This window comes from Loxodonta africana, chromosome 23 (genome assembly GCF_030014295.1).
Source record: "Loxodonta africana isolate mLoxAfr1 chromosome 23, mLoxAfr1.hap2, whole genome shotgun sequence".
NCBI lineage: Eukaryota > Metazoa > Chordata > Mammalia > Proboscidea > Elephantidae > Loxodonta > Loxodonta africana.
The window spans coordinates 74,799,162-74,821,989 of NC_087364.1; positions in this window are offsets into that span (position 1 = coordinate 74,799,162).

Genomic DNA, 22,828 nt, shown 5'->3' on the forward strand with positions numbered 1-22,828 from the left:
TCTGTACCTCTATCCTCCCTCCTGAATGCCAAACTTGTTTTTCCAACTTGCCGCTCAACATCTTTACTTAGAAGTCTGTTAGGCATCTCAAAATTAATGTCTAAAACCAAACAACATACACACAGAAAGTATGTTCTTCTTCATCTTCCCCATCTCAATAAATGACAATTACGTTTTGCCAGGTGCTCAGGCTAAACACCTGGAGTTATCCTTACTTCCTTTCTTTCTCATGTATCCACATCTAATCCATCAGCAAATCCTGTCAGCTCTAGCTTTGAAACATATCCAGAATCCGATGACTCTTACCACCTCCACCAAATCATAGGATCCAAGCTGCCATCACCTCTCACCTAGATTATTGCAATCTCCTCCTATTCCTGTCTTTCACCCTTAACCCACACAACAGTTAAAGGGATTATTTAAAAACATCAGAAAGACCCTGTCACCTTTCTGCTCAAAACCTTCCCACTCTCTAACCACATCTTCTATCACACTCCCTCCCATGCATTCTCCAGTCCAGCTACTCCAGCCTCTTAGCTTCTCTTCAATATGCCAAGGATGTTCCCACCCAAGTTCTTTTAGCTTATTATTTCCTCTGCCTGGAAAGCTCCTTCCCCAAATACCTGCAGTACTCATTCTGCTACTTCTTCAGGCTTCTGCTTAAATGTCGTCTCTGCAGAGAGGACTTCCCTGACCTTTCTAAGATAGCTTAACCCTTCAATTTCCATCTCCCTTACTTTGTTCTTCTTCACAACCTGAAATATTTATTTGTTCCTTTTCTCCTTTTAGGTGCCTTCCTCTGTCCACAAGAGCAAGAATTTTGCTGTTTTGTTCACTACTCAATTGCCAGCATCTAAAACAGCAGGAACTCAACAAGCGAATGAATGAAAGAAGTGGGTATTTCGAAACAAGGTAGGAAGACACTAACATAAGAGCTTACCTTCAGAAATGCCAAAGACAATTTCCTTAATCAATCTGGATGAGTTTTTATGGTGGTGGTGGTTCCTTTTTGTTTTTAAGCTTTATATTAAACTCAGAACTACTCACTGTGTAACCGCGCCAGCAAGCATGAGTTTTCCCTGCTAGTGCTGTGATCACTGTAGTTGCAACAACCAGGAAATGAAATCTTAATCATAGTGTCTGCCATCCACCCTTCTCTTAAAAAAGAAACTCCAGCTAGGCAATCTCATTTCACTAAAATGTGGTTGGACCCCATAACTGGAGGCTGGAGCTCACAGCTCATCGTTCTACCCTATGCTGCTTAATCTTGACAAGCTTCAAAGTTTACAGCACCCTAACGTTTAACTCAATCGGAAAATCATGTGCTGGGCTACTTGCTTAGCAACCCACAAGCATTTGTGACATACACATCTACATACGGGCTTTTCAGTGACTACCTCAGTTCCTTGCCAAGCCAAAGGAGACAAAGTTTTTAAAATTTATGGGACAGGTAATTACCACTGTTGACTAGGTTAAGAAAAAAAGAAAAAAAGGTTAAGAGCTACTGAAATTTGATGCTGATGGAGAGAAAAGAGGGGACAAGTCATGTTGGATCCAGCTTAGTCTACCTGTGAACACATGAACAGAGGGTGAAGGGGACGGAGGCAATTTTCTTTGTTTCATAGAGGACTGAGAGGGAGGGAGCACAGAACCTTGGGGAACTGGAGGACACAGCACTAAATCTGATGGGCATATGTCAACAGGAGACCAAGAGCATCTCAGAGCTCCTGATTTGCTTCCTGTTTCAACCTGAAGGGGCTGCACTGTGATTTCCAGGTACCTGGCTGAGGTCAGGCAATCCAAATGTTGAGCCCTGTGAAAAGTGATTAACATTCCAGAGCAAATGTGTTACCCACAAGACCTGGCCACTTCCAGGAGCACCTGGCTGCTGAGCCAGATGCAGGTTGGTCCCCATTACCTCGGAGAGTTACTTGCAGATCAGATGTCAACAGGTGAACACAGCAGTCACTGGAGCAGGAAACTTTATTGATGGGATTGGGTTTACAAATTACCCTCAAGATGCACTAAAGTGAAATATTAAATTCCCCGTTCCCTAACAGACTTCTTCTGGATTTGAAAGAAGAAAAGTCAAAATATCACCTTTCATAATAGCCATATCCTTTAAGGCAGTAATACCTACTGTGGTGATTAAGGTTATGTGTCCACTTGGCTGGGCCATGATTCTCAGTGGTTTGGCAGTTACGTAATGATGCAGTTTGACAGTTATGTAATGATTGTAACTTGGCAGTTATATAATGATGTAGTCATTCCCCATGATGTGATCTGATGTGATCACCAATCAGTTGTAAGGGGAGTTTCTTCAGGGATGTGGCCTGCATCCAATATACATGGACATTCTGGCAAAGCTTGCTTGCTTGCTCTGGATCCTGCATCCAGCTCATCATTGTCTGACCTCCACTTCTTGGGACTTGAGCCAGGAGCCAGCCATATTGCCTGGTGATCTTGACTTCATCAGCCTCCACAGCTCATGAGTCAACAGCTTGCTGTCTGACCTGCTGATCTTGGGTTCATCAGCCCCTGCAGCTACCTGAATCAGGAGAAGCCTCCAGCCTTATGCCTGATGCACAGACTCGGGACTTGCCAGCCTCTACAACCACGTGAGCCATTTCCTTGAGATAAATCTCTCTCTATATCAAGGATGGATTATCCGATAAGCAAGGTATACATAGGCTTAATTGTGTTTACTTAGGAATCTGCAGTGTACAATTTCACCATGTGGTAAAAAACACATTTAAGCCTGTGCTTACCTTGCTTACGGTAACCTCATGTGTACCTTGCTTACTGGTTACTCTGTCCCTGCTCTTTCTATATATATATAAGCTTCACTGGCTCTGCTTCTCTAAAGAGCTCTACCTAAGAGCTCAAAGTGATCTCAAGGACAGCAACTGTCCCAAAGGGGGTTGAGTCCCTGAATGGACTATGAGCAGTGACCCTCAAATCTAGCTGCACGTTAGGATCATCAGTTACATAAGTTAGTACCACAGTCTCAAGACACGTAACTATATTTGTAAAGATCCCTGTTATGCATTGAATTGTGTCCCCCAAAATGTATGTCAGCTTGGCTAGGCCATGATTCCCACTATTGCATGGTTGTCCACCATTTTGTGATCTGATGTGATTAGCCTATATGTTGTAAATCCTAACCTCTATGAGATTAATGAGGTAAGATTAAAGGAAGTTATATTAATTAGGCAGGACTCAACCTACAGGATTAGGATATATCTTGAGTCAATCTCGTTTGAGATATAAAAGAGAGAATTGAGCAAAGAGGCGAGGGACCTCATGCCACAAAGAAAGAATTGCCGGGAGCAAAGCGTGTCCTTGGACCCAGAGTCCCTGTGCTGAGAAGCTCCTAGACCCAGGGAAGAATGTTGACAAGGACCTCCCACCAGAATCAACAGAGAGAGAAAGCCATTCCCTGGAGCTAGCACCCCGAATTTGGACTTTTAGCCTCCTAGACTGTGACAGAATAAATCTCTGTTCATTAAAGCCGTCTGCTTGTGGCATTTCTGTTACAGCAGCACTAGATAACTAAGACAGTCCCCTTAATGGCTTAGTAGAGCCAGAGATGAGAATCATTGAGCTAAAGAAGAGACCTTGAGGTTCATTTAGCCCAGTGTTTCTCAAAACTTGTCTGTCAGCCCATGTCAAACATACAGGCCTCAAGGTCTTCTTCCTGGAGAGTCTGATTTAACAGGACTAGGGCAGGGCCCTGGAATCTATCGTTTAATGAGCACCCCAGGGGATTCTTATGACAGGGCAAATTTGTGACTCACTGATTTCATGTTCTCCCTCATTTTACAGAGGCACAGCCTCGAATATTCCCTAACTATAAGCTTCTCATGGGTGGAGCTACTCTTGATGTCTCTTGGTATTTTCCTCAGTGGCTCATAGCCACAGTAGGTGCTCAATAAGTGATTTTTGAATGGATGGATGGAATAAAGAGAAAACCAGGCAACCGGATTTCAATTATTTTTTTATATTATTATGCCCCTTAATAGTCACATGGTCTTGGCCAAAACACAAGACTTTGTTTCCTCAACCATGAAATGAAGATGGCAAGGCTGATTCCTCCTACTTCCACAGGGATCAGGTAGGATTTTATTTTCAAAGAATTTACTTGTAAAGTGTCAGAAGTACATTAGGTATTGCCAATATAAACAAATAAAGACCAGAAGGGATAAGTGAGACTGCCCACTTCATAGAATTAATGAGTGGCAGAGCTGGGCCTAGAACCCAAGTTCCCTAACTCCCAGCCAAGGCCACTTCACCACTCGGCCTCTGGGCATGGAGTTTTCTGGTGAGTGGCTCAGCTGAGGTACTTCCTTCAAACTAGTATGGTAGCACTGTCTCTTCAGAGAAGACATTTTTCTTCAAGCCTTCCCAGAAGCCTGTAGTTCTCAGAACTCTTAGCTTCAAAACCATTGGTGAGAAACCCGGGACCCTCCTAATGGAAATTCCAGGTCCCTGCATTTTCATCCCAGAAGGACACAGAGGGGGGAAATGGAGCTGCTGCCTGTACCCAGAGGGGCCGAGCCAGGAGAGGAAGGGAGAGCCATGGGAGAGAGTGATCCATGAACTGAGGATTTGTATCTCACAGAAATGACATCCAAGGCCACCACATGAAAGGAAAGGTATCTGTGGAAGAATCAGAGCAGTCAAGGCAATTTTAAGACCTCTGATTATCCTTAGAATAATCTCTCAATACAAGTGTGCTAAGTCTACAACAAGCACAAATTGAATAACGGGAAAACGATCATGTTAGTGAGTTTGTTGGAGACGGAGCCTGAGATGTGGACTCTGTGCTAAAGAGCAACAGTTGCAGCCTTGTTTTCTTTCTGAGACAACCGAATGTGTTTTTGATTTTGCTAGACTCAGCTCTTCTGCTTTTTTGAATTGGAAAAAGAAGTTACCAATCAGAAAGTAAGAACCTATTAGGTCTATGGGTTGCCCATGAAGCTTGGAGCTTTGTCACAAAGCCCCTGAGAAGCCTGCGAAAAGCTGACACCTGTAAAAGGCCAGCCCAGATACTTCCAGCTCAGAACATTAAGGCGGACGTGGATGCTGACCTAGCTCCTAAGAGTGATGAGATGAGCTTAATATCAGTGCACAGCCGACTTTGATGGGCTGACAGAGTCCAGACAGCGCAAAGCCACTCTACCAGCACTTCATGGGACTGCTGTCCTCGCTGAGAGATGGCATCAAGCTAAGTTCAATTCGTTTCCCTTTAATGATCCTGTGTTATTTTTAGGGATACTAATATGTCAAACTCAGGAAGAATGTAGTGCCTGGAGATTTTTGTAAATTATGTCTATGTTTGCAAAATGCATTGACTGGTAATTGTGATAAGAAGCTAGATAGGGCTCTCTTTACTGTTCTTCTAAGTTTTGTTGTATTCCTTGGCCTCCGTCTTGCACACAAGTAGGGGTATTCAGGGGAAAGGGAATGAAGAACAAGAGTAGGACAAAGTGGCCTTCCACCGCTGGAAAAGACAGCACGGAGTTCATGCCCAGCGAACGGCACATCAGGCTATTTTGTATTGAAGGCCTGGGGTCTCTAACCCCGATCCACATATGGTTGTTGGCTATGAGATAAAATTTTATTTGGCTATTAGGTAAAACACCAACATAGCGTGCAAAGGTTGTCATAACATCTTCTTGCTGATTAATCCCACTGCCTAGGAGACAAGGCCCTGGCTTCATGATTCGGTGCTGTTCTCTCCGCTCCAAATAGCTTTCCCCTCATCTTTCCTTGGTGACCTCTTACTCTTCCTTCAAAATGCAGATTATGTGTCTCCTTCAGTGTGACCCCTTCCTCTAGTCTCCATCTGAGCAAACCTCTTTCCTTGGGATTCATGAGAGGCAGTGTGACATATGGGGGGAAATCACAGTTTTAAAAACACAGAGTCAGCTCTTCTTGGGAAAACTATTAACCTTTCTGAGAATCAGTTTGCTCATCTATAAAAAGGTATCATGAATTTTACTTGGGGAACCATTGTAATCGTTAAATAAGATGATGTTAAAACCTAGCCTAGTCGCCTGTACATAACAAGGCATCCATAAATGTTTGCTTCTTTTTTCCTTACTCTCTCCTTCAGTAATGTATTTGTTTAGTTTTTTGGTTTGTTTTTAGCTTCCTTACTGAAGTGAAATGGCTAGGTCTTATTTATCTTTACACCTCCAGGTCCTGGTACCTTGCCTGGCATAAAGTAAACATGCGATAAGTTTAAAGAATAAATAAATCCCCACCCGGGCCTGGAGCAGAGCATTACCGCCTTTAGTAGTCATACTCCAAACGGCTATGAGAGGTCAAAAGTACTCCTGAGTGTGCATCAGACTCTGTTTTCGTCTATATTTCCTTCTCTGTCTTTATTCCTGTTCTCTCTCAAGCATAAGTCACTATGGGAACTGGAGCTGACCATGAATAGCACATGTATTCCATATGTGACCTAGATCACAAGGCCACTCCCAATAGGTCAGAATACACCAAGTCCCCACTTTGTAAATTCACTCAGGTCCTCGTGGTCACTTTGTTTTCTAAGTGCTAGTAAACTATGCTCTCAGTAACCTACCTCGGATTGAGGTCAGATTTGCTCTCTTGAGTTTAGAGGTTCCTACTCTTCTCCTTGATTACCCAAAAATGACCAGCAGAGGCACCCAGGACAAGCAATGCAATTTAAATCCTACCGTTGACCCACACAAATCAAAAGATTAGTGTTTACAATCGTGTATCCAGAAAAACTTGTATAAAATCCCAAGCACATGAAGTATTGGTTATTTATCCAAATATATTTGGTGGTTCAGTGGTTGAAGTCTTGCCTTCCGTACGAGGGATCCAGTTTCAATTTCCCAGCCAATGCACCTCTTACATGGCCACCATCCGTCAGTGAATTGCATGTTGTTATGATGCTGTGTAGCATTCAGCAGAGCTTCCCAACTCAAATGAACTAGGAAGAAAGACCTCATGATCTACTCTTGAAAAGCCAGCCAATGAAAGCCCTGTGGATCATAACGGTCTGATCCATAACTGACCCTGGGGTGGTGCTGGACCAGGCAGCATTTCATTCCGTTGTACGGAGGGTCACCGTGAGTCAGGGCCAACTCGATGGCAGCTAACAACATTAACAACTTGCAGTTTACTATCAGAGAAATCGGAGCCCTGGTGGCACAGTGGTTAGGAGGCTGGCTGCTAAATAAAAGGTTGGCAGTTTGAATCCACCAGTCACTCCTTGGAAACCCTATGGGGCGGTTCTACTCTGTCCTCTAGGGTTGATGAGTCAGAATTGATTCAACAGCAACAGGTTTGAGTTTTGTTTTTGTTTTAATCCCAGAAATATACATACTATCTGAGAGGATTAATCTACCTCTCTACCTGAGATTCTGTAGATTCCCAATGATGCCCAGAGAAGAGGCTTACAGAGCCCAGACGAATCCAGTCTTTTTACTGAAAAGTATCTCACATTTCAAACTAGGGCTGGCCCTTTACCGCTGAAGAAGTATTGCAGAAGAGCAGAAGAGCCATAGTGGACATCAGGCCACCCTGCCCCAGTTCTGAATCTTCTAATGTGGTGGACATTGGTTGTGCATTTGAGCTGTCCAGTCTCCTTCTTAGCTGGGGACTTTCGCACCTTATAAGGCCCAGAAGCTTTCCTTCCTGGCCTTCACTGGTGCTAGGCCCAGGCTGATCATCTAGCCTTGGGCCCGGTACATACACTTTGACCAAATGAGATGTATTTCAAACAGGAAAAAAGAGACAAGAAAAAAGGAAAAAAAAAAAGAGGAGTATGGGTCATCTCAATAGAAATAGGTAAAAATAATCAAGTAAATAAATAAGAAAACTAGTAAACAGAAAATAGAAAAAAAATTCGTGATATGAAAACCGTATTACGAACCACATAAACTACAATGGATTTGACCAAATAATTTGTACAGGCTTGAGAAAGTGGACTAAAGAGGAATAAAGTATAAAGTTAATTACAGAAAAAAATGATAGAAATTCAACAAAGAAACAAAGGAAATGCCGCATACACATAAAGACAGAGGTCTGCACGCAGAATCCACCATGACAAGGGCACGGAACACAGCAGGAAGGTCTCCGGCTCGCAGAGGCAGCAGCCGTGCTGTCCTGGCCCCAGTGCACCATGCAGTGAGCTGCAATACCCGCACCCAGTCGCAGGAGCAACCAGCTCTCTGAAGCCCTCCACACACCCAATTTAGGAATCTTTCCTGGTCCTACAGCCTTCAAGCCTGATTCTCTGCCACTTTCAGAGGCTCCATCTGCCACCTAATGTCATTTAGAAAATGTCTTTTCTACTTAAACTACTTAGAGGTGATTCTGCTGTTTGCAACAAAGTACCCTAACTGACTAATGGATATAACCAACTAGCTACGTGACCTCGGACAAGTCACCTCACCTCTCTGGCTCTGAGTTGTCTCAGCTGAAAATGAGGGGTTTTGCCTCAATCACCTCTAAAGTGCTTTCCAGTCCTAAAAGTCTGTCTTTATTTAACACCGAAAGCTGATTTTTCAGGGTAACGTTTCAGGTCAATTCACAGACCAGCCTTCAGATGTCTTGCAATTTAGAGAAGAAAACCAGTGCACGCCACGTTTCAGAGTGTGGTTTTGCCCCCGAGGAGCGATCGTGTTTCTGTGGCATCACCATTACTCCCTCACTCAGCAGACGCCGTGAACAATGAGTTAGGCCCGCATGTAGGGACGCCATGCCACTAGGAGAGACAAAGGAGATGGGGGAAAATTAATATTTTGAATGCCCATTAAATAAGTTCCATGTTAGGTGCCACCGCATATGAATTATCTCATTTTAATCTTCAGAGTAACCCAGAGGTAAGAATTACGATTTTCATTTTACAGATGAGAAAACTGAGAACCAAAGACCTTCAGGTATTCATCCAAGTTCACACAGCAAGCGAGTGGTAGAGCAAAGATTTGATCTGGGTCTTCCCTCTGCAAGTTCAGGGCCTGGCTGCCACACTTCAGGCAAAATTTATTGTGTCCATTTCCGCCCTCATTACCAAGCTTGCTCAGTCAAATGTAGGTTTGAGAGTAGAAATAATTGTCTGATTAAAATCAGGTCCAGGTTGGCTTTTCCTGAATCACCTAGAAAATTCCTAATAGGGCTTCTGATGAGCTTCCCAAGAGAAAGGATTTCAAAGACAGAAAGTAAGACAGCCAGATGCATACCAAGAACAAAAAGGCACAATGAGGAAAATACATATTCTTGTTTCTCTACGCCCTTTTTCCTTTTTAATAATCCTTCTTATTAACCCAGTTCGCTTACTAAAAACAGAAAACCGAATGAAAGCCTAGCATCCTAACGGATGTGATGCTCTTGGAGGAAACTACTAAATGTTTATTAAGACCATACCAGCACGAAAGCAAAGAGGGAAAACACCAGGCCTGTTTCACATATTGTTACAAACCTGTAATGTTAGAATAAAAGGAAAACCGATTCCTACCAATTATGAAAATGTACAGGATTAAATCAATTGTTCTGCCAGATCTGACCAGCATCTGGTCTGCAGCAGGGGCCAAAGGGATCTCATTTGGGATATTTATGAAAAATAATTTCTAAAACATAAATCAGAGCTATAAAATCATCATCTGATTACCAAAAAAGTTTTAAAGCAGAGAAGAAAGCGTATTCAAGTGTGAACTATAGTTTGGGAGAAGGAAGGAGGCAGGCTGCTTCCCACCAAACAAGAAGCAAAACAGCAAAGAGCAAGAAGGAAGGGGATGAAGGGAGAAGAGAGGCAATTTAGGCTATGTCTTCCCGGACACCAAGCAGGGTGAGGATTCAAGGCAGTTTATCTCCTAGTTCCGGCCCTTCTTGTAACCCAGCATGTTCATTTCAACTGATGTCTTGAGTCAGCCAACGGGAGGCTTGGGCCTTACTTATCCGAATAATCACTTTAATTTTTTTCTATGTAGATATGGCCTTAATTCCAAGGAGACCTGAAGGAGAATTTAGGAACCCAGACCATCAGAGGAAGAAAATGTTGGTGCGTTCGGAAGTAAATAGGAAAGGTAAAGACAGGGATTTGACTTGACAGAGTCGTAGTTTGTCACGTAGACCAAACGCTGTGGACTGCTGGCTCGCGCTGGGGACCCATATCAGGGTGATATGGGTTCTTTGAGCCTTCGTGTTCCTCATCCTCTGCCCCATAACGGACAAATGCAAAGTCATAACAAGATCCTCTTTTCTCAGTTTCAAGGAGTGCCTAATTTTTGGCTCAACCTGGGTAGACTCCTACGATTATATAAGTTTTTAATGAGATAATTTCGAAGTTCCATGACTCGTCCCGCCCCAGTCACGACGAGGGCGGCAGTGGGAGGGGCGTCTCCGAAGGGGGCTTCTGTTGTCACGTGCCGTAGAGTCAGTTCCGACTCACAGGGACCCTGCACAACAGTGTGGAACTGCCCCATAGTGTTTCCGAGGAGCAGCCAGTGGATTTGAACTGCAGGCCTTTTGGTTAGCAGCGGAGTTCTCAACCACTAGCTACCAGGGCTCCCGGAAGGGGAATAATCACTCAAGACGGCTGCCTTTGCGGAAATCTTTTCACTGGCTGGACATGTGAGTACCCCAAAACCAGCGTCAAAAGATACTTCCTAATTACAACATATAAATTTACATAAAGAAACCCCTTTGACATTTTTAGCACTTACTGCATGTCATGCACCACGTTAGAAGTTCAGGCCACTGGATGAGAAAGATAGTGTTATTTGCTCGGAGGGAATACACACCTTAATGAGAAGGATGAAGAACGCAAAGGGGGTATTTCAATGTAGCGTGGCAGCAAATATGGAGTCCCCAGGTGGTGCAAATTGTTAGACACTGAACTACTGACGAAAAGGTTGGTGATTGAAGCCCACCCAGAGGTACCTCGGGAGGAAGGCCTGGCCATCAGCTTCGGAAAGGTCATAGCCTTGAAAACCTTGTGGAGCAGTTCTACTCTGCACACTTGGGGTCACCACAAATCAGAATCAACTTGACGACAACTAACAAACAACAACATGTTCAGAGAGCCGCAGGTGCCTCAGAGAAAGTGGGAGATCAAGAACAAGCTCCTGGGAGAAGTGATTCCTAAACGAAGTTCTGGCAGGTGACCTGGAGGAAGCCAGGGAAGAAGGGGCATGTGGTGGGGAAAGGGGCCTTCTAGGCAGGTGAAACAGCCCAACGAAGGCATAGAGGTAACCAGCAGCATGGAGGGTACAGAGAACCAAAGGTGATTCGTTGTTTCTGGAGTGTAGAGGGAAAAGTGGAAAATAGCAGGAGATGATTCCAGAAGGGCCGGCTCTGAAAGCGCCTTGTACGCTGTGTTAAGCGGGAGTCATATCTTCCGAGAGAAGCTGGTTCACCACACAGCGTGCTAAAGGTCACCATTATTTGGGAAGTCTAGAAGACATTGGATGATTCCATTTTCCGCCAGCAAAAATAGCAAGAGATCATATTTACCAAAATGTAGCTACACCCCAAAGTGCTTATAGGGCACTGAGTCCAAAAGAGACTTAGAGACCAAATGATAGTAAACGGAAAAGTAAAACTGGAAGGCTAAATGCAGAAGATCACTGTTGGTCTGGGTAGAGGTAGTGAAAATGGTGACGTAGAGTCGGCCAGAATCAGATGGGACAGCCACTCCAGACCGTCTTCTTCCTATTGCTGGCATCTGTTGTTTGTTTGTCTGCTTTGAATTAACAAGATAGAGGATCATTCTGAAATTTCTGCTTAGCCACTGTTCATCTTCCTTAACAAACGAACACTTGAAAATTTAGTATCTTCCAATTATGTAGCAACTGGTTCTTCTCAAACATTTCCATGAACTTTCCCTCATTAGTTCCTGTGAAGGAGACAGAGTTGTCAGCCCCTTTTTCAGGTGAGAACACTACTGGTCCTGTCCTGAGAGGATAACTACCAAGTTCTAGATCATCCAGCCAATCGATGGCGGGTAGGGTAGATGTTGGAATCCCACCTTCCGACCCCAAATCCGGACACTTTACGTTAAGTGGCTACGTCTGAAATAGTAAGTGGCTTGTGAACAGAGCACCTGAGCAGTGTTGGCTTAACCATTCTGTTGGGTTTCAGGAACCTAGAATCCATTCTCAAAACGCTATTTGGAGACGACAGAGCAACATGAGAGGAATAGAGGAAAGAGGACATCTTTGGAGTCACAAAGACTAGAACTGAAGATCAGGCATTTAAAGCTCTATGACTTTGGTCAAGCCTTAAGTCTCAGGTTTCTCCTCTGTAAATTGGGAGTAATAAATGCCCCTCCTAAAGGGACGGACAAGAAGCGTTTTAGTTCCGTACCTGGTGCTGAGGAGGTGCTGAATCCACAGTCAGCGTTGTCAGCTGCTGTCGGGTCGACTCCGACCCGTGGCGGCCCGATGTGTGCAGAGTAGAACTGCCCCGCGGAGTTCTCAAGGTCGTGGCCTTTCAGAAGCAGATCACAAGTCCTGTCTTCCCAGGCACCTCTGGGTGGATTCGAAACTCCAACCTTTGACTGGTAGTTGAACACTTAACATTTGCACCACCCAGGGGCTCCGTAAATCCATGATCGCTATTACTAAGACGACCGTTATCCTGCACCAATTTATACCCTTTGTTCCAAAGGCTAAGACTGAAACCGTTTCAGCAAATCTGCAGAAAGCTTTGCCCTATATACACTAAAAAGATTTCAAAATATCAAAAGCTCACTTTTGGCTGCTCGGTGATGCATCCGTGCTCTTGGGCACCCAGTAACCAGTTAGATCCTGCTCTAATGCCTCCGTGAGTTCTTCTATTATTAATGTTCTTCTGCTGATCAAGACAGAGAGGACACAAATCATTGATTGCCAGCAATTGTTTTTCCATGCTTGGGATATGATTAAATGGTCTGCAATGTTGAAAAAGAGATGATTAAGGGGAGAAAAGTGATAAAACAGATGTTGAATAAAAAATACAATTTCCCATTGAATAAAGTAGTAGTTGTGCTCAAGAGGATTAGCTACACAATACATTCTTCCTTCAGGGCCTTTGGGGTGTTCCATTTCTGTTCATTTGCCCCCTGGAAAAAAAAGCCCAACTCCCTTAGGGAGTCATGAATTATTCTGTTTATTACCCTAGTCTGTAATGCACTCTGTGTTTTTTCTTAAGCATATAGGCTTGACGGTTAAAATCCAGTGCTTTTCTTAATGCTTATTAGGTCTAGGTGTCTAACAAGTAGCACCACACCTTTCATGAACTTTAACGACAACTTTAGAAAGCTGGTTTGCTCCCACGTTCCAAGAACCAAGAAGGGAAATAACACCACCATGCAAACTTCTCTGTTGCTGTAGTTTCAAGGAGAGTCACCAAGAGCTCTTTTCAAGTGGCTTTTTGCTAGAGACCATCTACAGCCTAGAAACCACAAGGGCGCCTCAGGGTTTGTCAACATTTTCCTTCCTAAGAGTAAAAATATATAAAATTAAAGGAGAATGGAGAGATGAGTGGGGTCTAACTAAAAATAAAACCGGAGGCCTGAAATAGCACTATGGTATTCAAATGAATTAAAGCACTCTACGTTGAAAAAGAGAAGTGTAAACACCATCCTTATGACCAGAAACTCAAAGAAGATGCAGAACAAATAATTTGCTATTAGAATTATGTTTAATGTTTATAAGAAGTTTTAAAATTTCCTCATTGACCTCAACCCCTCAAAATACAAAGATGCTAAGTTCCACCACCTAAGATTATTGGGCTTTATTTTTAGGATTCTGCATGGAAAGAAGTTAAGATGTCTCTGGTAGAAAAGCGTGAGGCATGAATGATTAGGACATAGAGGACAAAAATTTCTAAGATGAGCCTACTTGTACCCTACCTACCTGGTATCAATTCTAAGTTAAGCATCTTGTTGCCCAGAGTTAACATTCTGAAACATTTAGATTCCAACCAGAAAACTTTAAAGCCATTTCAAGTTAAGCCATCTGCCACTTTACTTCCTTGGCAGTCATTAATTTATTTATCCAATATTTTGGCCTAACTTCCAGGCACGTGGTAAGATTGTACTTCCTGGCCTTCTCATATTGAGTAAGGACAGTGACTAGTTCTAACTAGTAACTTGGGAGCAGAAGTGACACATGTCACTTCTCAGGTGTGCATTTAATTACTGGTGCCAAACTCTCCACTCTCACTTCCCCCTGCTCTAATAACTGGTAACACCCCAGAAGATGACTGCTCTGGCAACCTGGGTCAGAAACGAGGATAACAATGACAAGGAACATTTGGCTAACTGGGAGTGGACATGTAACATATGGGTGAAATAAACCTTTGCTTTTTTAAACCACTGAGATCTGTTCTGGTTTTGTTTTGTTTTGTCACAGCAGTGTAACCTAACCCATCCTGATTGATCACTTTACTTTTCATAACTGCACAAGCTCTAGCTCACTGAGTTACCTTCCCCCAACCAGGAATACTGTTCACTCTTGCACCCTCTCTCTCTTCCCTACGATTATACTATTAATTCAGTCCCAGCACTAATTCAATCTAAAATATTCTCCCCTCTACTGTAGTTAACAAATTCAGTGTTAACAGAACACAATAATTTATGACTAGTATCTTAATTTATTTATTAGGCACTTTATTAACCTATACTCTTTGCAACCTGTGCATTTTTAATGGGTTTATAGTGGGATCATTCATTTATCCCTGTGTGTGAACTGGGATCTTCGTAATTCACCCGCGGCATAACCAGGCATTAGTTATGAGGATCAGGGCCTCACTAGTAGTGAGACTACTAATTGTGAAGATAAAATACATTCTCTTGTACTTTGCAGAATCCCCCACCATTTTTAAGAGCAGCAACAGCACATTTTATTAAATGTACATTACAGAGTTTGAATCTAATTTAGATCACTGACTTAGCTAACATTTTATCAATATTATAAGCATAGGATCAGAAGGAAGAGTGTGATTACAAATAAATAGTATTTCATTCCTCCTTCTGATGAAATAGTTTAGAGATGTATTTTTCTAGAATGTTTGGTACTCTAGAAATATGTTTCAATGCCATCTGGCATAAAAACCTATTTTAGGCAATTTCCAGATTGTTCATATGTCAGAATTCTTTCATTGCCACCAACAGAGTCCATCACTGGATAACAAATAAAAACAGATGCTATTGAAATGGAGCCTTGGTGGCACAGTGGTTAAGATCTCGGCAGCTAACCAAAAGGTTAACAGTTCGAATCCACCAGCTGCTCCTTGGAAACCCTAGGGGGCAGTTCCACTCTGTCGCATAGGATTGCTATGAGTCAGAATAAACTCAATGGCAGTGGGTTTGGTTTTTGGTTTTGTATTGTAATCATGTGGAAAAGCTCACAAGATCTACAAGAAGATTGAAGAACATAGCTAAAAACATACAGGAATCAAGCAGTCCTAAAGCGCCTTGGCAAGAGGAATGGCTAGGCACTTCCACGAAAAGAAACGAATCACAACAATTTATAAAAAAAAAAGCAAAGATGTCACATTGAAGACTAACGTGTGCCTGTCCCAAGCCATGGTGTTTTCGATTGCTTCATATGCACGTGAAAGCTGGACAATGAATAAGGAAGACCGAAGAAGAATTGATGCCTTTGAATTGTGGTGTTGGCAAAGAATACTGAATATACAATGGACTACCAAAAGAACAAATATGTCTTGGAAGAAGTACAAGCAGAATGCTCCTTAGAAGCAAGGATGGCAAGACTACATCTCACATACTTAAGACATGTTATCAGGAGGGTTCAGTCCCTGGAGAAGGACATCATGCTTGGTAAAGAAGATGGTCAGCAAAAAAGAGGAAGACCCTCAGTGAGATGGACTGACACATTGGCTGCAACAAAGAGCTCAAGCATAACAACGATTGTGAAGATGGCGCAGGACCGGGCAGTGTTTCGTTCTGTTGTGCACAGGGTTGCTGTCAGTTGGAACCGACTCAATGGCACCTAACAACAACAATAATTGGGCCTTTAACTATTCACCTCAAGATTTAAAGTCCAAAGAGAAAATCATGTTGCTGAGTTTAGGTCCCATGCCCGTACCGGGTCTATACCAAGTGATGAGAAGACATGAGGAAGACGACTCCAGAGTTCCCTTCAGCTTGCAGAGGGAAAGAGCAGGACCCCTAATTTATCTTCCCAATGAAAGGCACACAATGGAAGGAAGCTTATCCCCCAAGAGAAAATCAAAGTGCTGTTAATAGAAGGAATAACTGCTGAGTAGCTAAAAAGCATCAAATAACCACTGCAATCTACATAAACATGTACAAAAGATTTCATAGTCTTTATTTAATTCTGTAACCAATCAGTCAGAATTCAGTCAAGGAAAATTTGTATAAAGCAAAAATGTCACCTTGAAGACTAAGTTGCACCTGTCCCAAGCCATGATGTTTTCAATCGTCTCCTATGCACACGAAAGCTGGACAATGAATAAGGAAGACCGAAGAAGAAATAATGCCTTTGAATTGCGGTGTTGGCAAAGAATATTGAATATACAGTGGACTTCCAAAAGAACAAACGAATCTGTCTTGGAAAAAGTACAAGCAGAATGCTTCTTAGAAGCATTCTGGTGTTTCAAACAGGAAGGGATTTAATTCAGGAAATTAGAGGCTTTATAAACTATGGGCATACAGAAAATCAGGAAGTATAGGATGCAGGAAACTGCTACCAAAAAATACCAGCAGCCTATGACACCAAAGTAGTTGATTTTCAGGACACCCAAAAGCTGGTGGCAACCCCTCATGTCTGCCATCTGCCAAGCCTGGGACCCACCTGCTTCAACCACAGGACCAAGAATGTCCCTGCTTCTTTTCTGCTTTCCAAGCCTCACACCTCTCTTTGGTGAGCTCTAACCTGGAGCTCCGCAAAGATTCTGAGGAATGTAATTCCCAGGCTTCTGGACCCTGCAACTCAGGGAGAACACAGAACAGGGAAAATGGATCCCAACAGACAGTCCAGCAAACTCAGTAACTAATTATTTGATCATTTTTACCTGTCAGGAGCTGTCACATAATTAAAAAATTTGTGCAAAATTGGAGCTTTAAAATTGTTAATTCCACTCTTACCCTTCTTAAATAGGTCTATATAACTCAAGATTATTTTCTTCCATCTACTCTTTCTTCCTTCTTTCATTCAATAAATATTAGGTATCTACCATGTAAAGGGGAGCCCTGATGGCACAGTGGTTAAGAGCTCAGCCGCTAACCAAAAGGTCGGCAGTTCAAATCCATCAGCCGCTCCCCTATAAGGTCACTGTGAGTCAGAATTGACTCAATGGCAATAAGTTTTTTGGTATATGATGACTCAGAGCCCTGGTGGCACAGCGGTTAAAGCACTCAGCTGCTAACTGAAGACTCGGCAGCTCGAACCCCCCAGCTGCTCGTGGGAGAGAGATGTGGCAGTCTGCTTCCATAAAGGTTTACAGCCTTGGAAACCCTATGGGGTAGTTCCACTCTGTCCTCTAGGGTTGCAATGAGTTGGAATCGACTCAACAAGCAACAGGGTTTTTGGTATCTACCAGGTATCAGGCATTGAACTAAAGTAGGCATTAGTGATATAAGTTAAAAAGTGTGGCTCCTTCACTCAGGGCCCTCGGCAGCCTGGACAGATGACCAAGCAAATATGAAGGTATGTACAAGATGCAGTGAAAGTACTGGAAAAGATGGAAGACTTCCAGGAGGTAACCTCTGAGCTAAAACATGAAGGATGACTAGGGTATTCTCAGCAAAATAAGAGTGAGGAAAGAATTACAGGCATTTCTATTCCGCACAGGAGTTCTGTTTGCCTAGCCTGGCACTGTAGCTCACTGTTTTAATTATTGTAACTTTATGTTTTAATATCTGGTAGACCAAGTTTTCCTTTATACTCTTTTTAAAATGTTTCCTTATTTTCCCGCACTTGTTTTTACAAATAAACATTAAAGCTATTTTTTTTACAAATTTCAAAGCGATTGTGATTAGGATTACATTATATTTTATTATATGACAATTTAATCTCCAAGAATGAAAAAATCAAGCCATGAATCTAGCAGAACTGTTGCATATCACCTATCAAAAACCAAACCCTTTGCCATCAAGTCCATTCCAACTCATAATGACAGATAACTGTCCATAGGGTTTCCGAGGTTGGCATCTTCACAGGAGCAGACTGCCACGTCTTTCTCCCACAGAGCCTCTGGTGGGTTCGAACCATCGACCTTTCAGTTAGCAGCCAAGAGCTTTAACCACTGCACCACCAGGGCTCCTCCACATATCACCTAGTCAATCCTCATCTGATGCCTTTGTATATTTCCTTTTTTTTTTGTTGTTAAGCCAAGTTCTGTATATGATTCTTTATTGTTGTTTTTGTTGTGGAGTATATCTATATGATTCTTTATTCCTGAATTGTGGTAAGTCCACCAACGTTTGTTGATATGGAGTGTTCTGTGTTAATTTTTTCTGGAACATAGTGTGCTCTTTGATCTACTGATTTAAGTCCTTAATTGTTTTCAGTACCCTTTACTGTTTCTTTTTTTGTTTGTTTCTTTTAGGAATACCAATTATGCATGTGTTGAATTTCCTTTGTTCTTTCTTTGAATTTCTATGATCTTCTCTGTAATTAATTTTATACTTTATTCCTTTATAGTTCATTTTCTCAAGACTACACATCATGTTATTGATTATTATAGATTCGGTTTAGTTTTGTGGTTTATAATATGATTTTCATCTCAGGATTTTTTTTTTCTATTTTTCTCTTCTCTTTATATACTAGTTTTCTTGCATTTAATTATTTTCATCTCCTGTTGAGTTGCCTCATAGCTTCTTTGATCCTTTTTTTTAAAGAGATCACATTATCTATAATTTCTTTGAAATATGGAGACTTATTTAAAATTTTCCCTCATTTTTTGTGAATAATTCGTCATGTGTATGTATATTCTTCATCTTCCTTTTCTTTGTGTTCTTCTCATTTTTTTTAACATATTTTTATACAAAGATTCCATCTTTCAGTTTATTTTGAGAGAAGTCAGTATCTGAGAGTAACATAAGACTAAACCAAAACCAAACCCATTGTCGCCTAGATGATTCCGACTCATAGCCACCCTATAGGACAGAGTAGAACTGCCCCAAGGAGTTTCCAAGGAGCACCTGGTGGATTTGAACTGCTGACCTTTTGGTTAGCAGCCAAGCTCTTAACCACTACGCCATCAGGGTTTGGTAGAAAACAAGAACTGGGGAGTTTGAAGTCCTCATTTCATTCTGTGGCTGTATTACTCAGCTACTGCAGCATTAAAGCTGCCTCACAAACCACCCCAAAACTCAGTTCTTACAAAACATTTGTTCAAGAGTTTGTAGGTTGGCTGAGAAAGCTGGGCTTGGCTGCACATCTCCAGTCAGGTTAAAGTCTGCTCCTTGTGTTCTCACTCTGAGGACAGGTAAAGAGGAGGCAGCTCCCTAGGGAGTGATCTTCTCACAGAGATCACAGGAACACAAGAGGGCTAGCCAAACTATATAAGCCATTTCAAGCCTCTGTTTGCATCATGTTTGCTAACATCCCACTGGCCAAAGTAAGTCACATGAGTAAGCCCAACGTCAAGGAATAAGAAATATACTCTGCCTTCCATAAAGGCAAGGAAGGGCATGGTTACAAAATTTCATTTAAAAAAAAAAAGTAAACATTGTCATCGGGTTGATTCCAACTTGTGGCAACCCCACGTGACAGAGTAGAACTACTCCATAGGGTTTTTTTTTCATCCTAAAAAATAAATCAATTAAAAAAAAGTTTTTTTTTTAATTTTAATCCTTATGGAAGCACATTTTCCAGCCTTTCTTGTATGGCATCACTGGGTGGGTTCAAACCACCAACATTTAAGTTAAGCTAAGCGCAAAACATCTGCACTGCCTGGGAATCTATTCCATTAAAGGAGGACATATATAATTGAGAGCTATGATCCAACCTACCACAGTTGCCTTCAACAAACTGATTTTTACTCTGTTGTTTCTGCTGTCCTGGAGCCAATCCTCCTCACTGTTTTGGGTTTCAAGTTGTCAGTGAAGTTCACAATAAAGCTGCTAGGTGACAAGCTCTTGGATTCTGATCTGGCAGTTACTGCTTCCTCTCTTAACTTCTCCTATTACCCTTCGCCCTTCAGCTCCAGCATTCTCTTCGCGAAATGCATTGTTGTTAGACAGTAGAAACAGCACATCAGCATGGTTTGTCCCTCAAATCTACCTTCTCCACCTTTAAGCAGTGTGGAATGAAGCCTTTCTAAGGACACTTTCAACCTCTCCTTTGACCCGTCTTTGCCATCGGAAGTGTTGTTGGCCACCTCTGCCAGACTTGCAACACACAAATCCTGCCCTATCCAAGGATTCCTATTCCTACTCTCGCAAGCTCTGATGTCTCAGTCCAGAATTTAAACATTCGCCTTGTGTACATCTTGCTTTGTGGATTGAGCTGTGTCAGATTTCAAATTCAAAACCCTAGGCTTTTTTGTTTTATTTTATTTTTTTATGTTTGGGTCTACTCAGTCATGTTACCCGATCCTATAGTTACACAGTTGAATTTCTAGATTTAAGAGCGTAATTCTAAACGTACCCCTGGTAAAATGAAGTCTTGTTGAACTGATCCTAGTCTAAGATTTTGAAGGATCTTGGTTCTGGCATTCAGTGTATTATCCAGCTTTTCCACTTTCACATGATTCATAAATTCAACTAGCTTACTGATAATGTGCTCATCCAGTGGCTGCTAAAATTGTTGAATGGGGAGGGTCGAGGGGACCGTCCCTACCTCCCTTATGGTGTGTCAGCCACCTTCATTCACTTGGCTTACGTTTCTCTATTTTGTTTATCACATTTATTTTTAAACATTTATGTGATAAATGGTTACCGAAATTCAGATGCTTTACGTCTGCAGTAACCTTTGATCAACTAAGTAGGGAGTTAATTTTAGAAGGAGGAGGGGGAGGACATCAAAATTAGGCTAAGAATAATATGGGTAAAGGATAATTTTAAAAAAACTAAAGAGAGAAATAAATAGCATGAACCAAAAGAGAACTTTAAAGAAGTGCCGAGCTATAGAACAGGTATTTTGGCTGCAGGACTTTTCAGAGCCTTTAGCATGATAATGCATATTATTAAGCTTCAAAAAGGAATATAGTATCCAGAACCGGCCAGACTTATTTGACTAGGAACCCTTTTTACATGGGCCATCTCTCAGGATTAAAGGAGTCCTGGTGGCACAGTGGTTAAGCACTCAGCTGCTAACAGGAAGGTTGACAGTTCATACCCTCTGGCTGCACCGTGGGAGAAAGATGTGGCAGTCTGCTTCCATAAAGATTGCAGCCTTGGAAACCACATGCAGCAATTCTATTCTGCCCTATAGGGTCACTATGAGTCAGAATCGACTCGAAGGCAACGGGTTTGGGTTTTTTTGTTTTTTTTTTTTTAGTCGCTCAGAATTAGCATTCTGCAGAACAGATTTAGAGAAATGCTGGTGTAAACAATCTATTTTATTGTTTGACCTATTTGTGCAACATATGGAAATGATTGCCAAATTTACCTTGACTTTACAAAAAGGCATTACCTTCGTTCAACTTTCTTTGTTGAAAAAGAAGCAGATAAACACTCCTTTATGATGTTTAGCTCCAGAGACTAGAGTCAAAATGAAATTCATGAAGAAAACCAGACCTGAGTGGGAGGAGGGCAGTAGGAGGGAGGTAAAAAGAGACTAAACTTGAAGGCATGACCATGCTCTGCCATTTACTGATCATACAACATTACTAAACAAAGCATGTGCCTCTCTGTGTTTCAGCTTTCTCCTCTATAAAATGGGCACGATTCTCATCTTGCCTAGCTCACAGAGCTGTTGTAGGTATCAAATGAGAAGAAGAATATGAAAGCACACTGTCAATGTAGAGCACTTTACAACCGAATCGTGTATTAGTCAGGGAACACTAATAGCTTATAACAAAGGAAAACTTCGCTGGCCCAATAGAACAAATACCCACTTCATGCTCAAGTTATAGTCGTTGCAGGTCATCCAGGTGGGTGATGGTGGTGATTTGCTCCATATGGTCATCCATGCAGGTCATCCAGGTGGGTGGTGGTGGTGGTGTGCTCCACATGGTCATCCATGCAGGTCATCCAGGTGGGTGGTGGTGGTGGTGTGCTCCACATGGTCATCCATGCAGGTCATCCAGGTGGGTGGTGGTGGTGGTATGCTCCACATGGTCATCCATGTAGGTCATGGATGTGGGTGGTGGCGCTCTGCTCCACATGGCCATTTATGCAGGTCATCAAGGTGGATGGTGGTAGTGGTGTGCTCCATACAGGTCATCGAAGTGGGTGATGATAGTGTGCTCCACATGGTCATTCAGAGACTGTCCCATCTTTAGCTGGTACCATCTCCATCAGACGACTTCCAAGGAACTGGCCATGGAAAATAGAAGGGAAGGTGGAAGTACATGGAAATTTTAATGAGCCATCCCATTAACCAGAACACACACACATGAATAATGCTCCTTCCAAAAGACCATGTCTTCTAGTTCACCCAGAGCCCACTGCCATCAAGTCAATTCGTACTCATAGCAACCCTATAGGACAAAGTAGAACTGCCCCATAGGGTTTCTAAGGCTGTAATCTTTATGGAAGCAGACTGCCGCGTCAGTCTCCCGTAGAGAGGCTGGTGGATTGGAACTGCTGACCTTTTGGCTAGCAGCCGAGCGCTTAACTGCTCAACCACCAGGGCTCCTATCTTGTTCCTGGAGTAATAAATGTTCATTGGGAAAATATTTACTATAGATAATCAGCCATTATCAAAAA